Here is a 2,500-nt window from a genome sequence, read left to right as displayed (position 1 = left end):
ACAGCAACAGCACGGCAGCATCACACCTCCCCTAGCTCCGCCCCCCCCTCCCTCCCCGTCCACAGATTAATATTTCAGCCTCAACTGAAGCGTGTCGCCCCCCCCCCCGACTGATGTATTCAACAGCCCTGTGTTAGTGTGTGTGTGTGTGTGTGTGTGTGTGTGTCTGTTACTGCTGTAGTTCTTGTAGTCAGCGTATTCTCCTCTCTGCATCATGTTGTGTTATTATCAGTGACTCCAGTGGTTAAAATATTTTATATATCCTACAAGTACAAAAATATACTCTCACCGGCCACTTTATTAGGCACACCTGTTCAATTGCTTGTTAACACAAATAGCTAATCAGCCAATCACATGGCAGCAACTCAATGCATTACGTCATCTAGACGTGGTGAAGACGACTTGCTGAAGTTCAAATATATATTTGAACATATCCAGTGAGCGGGGGTTGTGTGGACGGAAATGCCTTGTTGATGTCAGAGGTCAGAGGAGAATGGGCAGAGTGGTTGGAGATGATAGAAAGGCAACAGTAACTCAAATAACCACTCGTTACAACCAAGGTATGCAGAATACCATCTCTGAACGCACAACACGTCCAACCTGGAAGCAGATGAAGACCACCCGGTACTAGCAAGGTGTACCTAATAAAGAGGATACCACCCGGTACTAGCAAGGTGTACCTAATAAAGTGGCCGGTGAGTGTATGTCCTACAAGTACAAAAAATAAAAATGCCTGCCGTCTCATTCAGAACGTTCAAAGACAGGATCGTTAAGAAAATAAGAGCTGAAAGCAGACCTTTATTCTGAAGGCACGTTACAGAGTTTGTTTACGGAACTTGAGCCGGCGGACCTAGCGGATCAACATTAGCACACCAAATCTTCCGTCACAAAGTGAAACTGAAACCAAACCAGAGCCGTTGATCCTGATGTTACCGGGTCACATCCACAGCTGGATGAACTGTCAGGTTATCATCAGCACATGATGCGTCTGTCGTTACATCACTGATGTGAGCCACGGAGCATCAGGTGACCAGATGCTTCACGCCGTCTGCACGGAGCATCAGGTGACCAGATGCTTCACGCCGTCTGCACGGAGCATCAGGTGACCAGATGCTTCACGCCGTCTACACGGAGCATCAGGTGACCAGATGCTTCACGCCGTCTACACGGAGCATCAGGTGACCAGATGCTTCACGCCGTCTACACGGAGCATCACGTGACCAGATGCTTCACGCCGTCTACACGGAGCATCACGTGACCAGATGCTTCACGCCGTCTACACGGAGCATCAGGTGACCAGATGCTTCACGCCGTCTTAACGGAGCATCACGTGACCAGATGCTTCACGCCGTCTACACGGAGCATCACGTGACCAGATGCTTCACGCCGTCTACACGGAGCATCACGTGACCAGATGCTTCACGCCTTCTACACGGAGCATCACGTGACCAGATGCTTCACGCCGTCTACACGGAGCATCAGGTGACCAGATGCTTCACGCCTTCTACACGGAGCATCAGGTGACCAGATGCTTCACGCCGTCTACACGGAGCATCATGTGACCAGATGCTTCACGCCGTCTACACGGAGCATCATGTGACCAGATGCTTCACGCCGTCGACTCCACCGGGGGCGACTTCACCGGGGGCGACTCCACCGGGGGCCGACTCCACCGGGGCCGACTCCACCGGGTAGACCCTACCGGGGGCCGACTCCACCGGGGCGACTCCACCGGGCCGACCCTACCGGGGCGACTCCACCGGGCCGACCCTACCGGGGCGACTCCACCGGGCCGACCCTACCGGGGCGACTCCACCGGGTCGACCCTACCGGGGGCCGACTCCACCGGGGCGACTCCACCGGGCCGACCCTACCGGGGCGACTCCACCGGGTCGACCCTACCGGGGGCCGACTCCACCGGGGCGACTCCACCGGGTCGACCCTACCGGGGGCCGACTCCACCGGGCCGACTCCACCGGGGCGACTCCACCGGGGCGACCCTACCGGGGGCCGACTCCACCGGGGCGACTCCACCGGGGCGACCCTACCGGGGGCCGACTCCACCGGGGCGACTCCACCGGGGCGACCCTACCGGGGCGACTCCACCGGGCCGACCCTACCGGGGCGACTCGACCGGGCCGACCCTAACGGGGCGACTCGACCGGGCCGACCCTACCGGGGGCCGACTCCACCGGGCCGACCCTACCGGGGGCCGACTCCACCATGCCGACCCTACCGGGGGCCGACCTTACCGGGGGCCGACTCCACCATGCCGACCCTACCGGGGGCCGACTCCACCGGGCCGACCCTAACGGGGCGACTCGACCGGGCCGACCCTACCGGGGGCCGACTCCACCAGGCCGACCGTACCGGGGCCGACTCCACCGGGGGCCGACTCCACCGGGGGCCGACTGCACCGGGGCCGACTCCATCGTGCCGACCCTACCGGAGATATTACCTATAAACCACCCGGCCCTCCTCGCCGGTAGCTCGGTGTCTA

The 2,500-nt window shown here is 59.4% G+C and overlaps 1 protein-coding gene across 14 annotated transcripts in view; it reads right to left on the bottom strand.

Annotated features, from left to right (window-relative positions):
* kifc3 (kinesin family member C3) overlaps positions 1-2,500 on the bottom strand; it is a 57,498-nt gene that overhangs the window by 40,911 nt on the left and 14,087 nt on the right. The gene's annotated exons all lie outside the window — the stretch shown is intronic.

The sequence above is a fragment of the Sebastes fasciatus genome, chromosome 2, assembly GCF_043250625.1.
Source record: "Sebastes fasciatus isolate fSebFas1 chromosome 2, fSebFas1.pri, whole genome shotgun sequence".
Taxonomy (NCBI): Eukaryota; Metazoa; Chordata; class Actinopteri; order Perciformes; family Sebastidae; genus Sebastes; species Sebastes fasciatus.
This window is presented reverse-complemented; position numbering and strand designations above follow the sequence as displayed.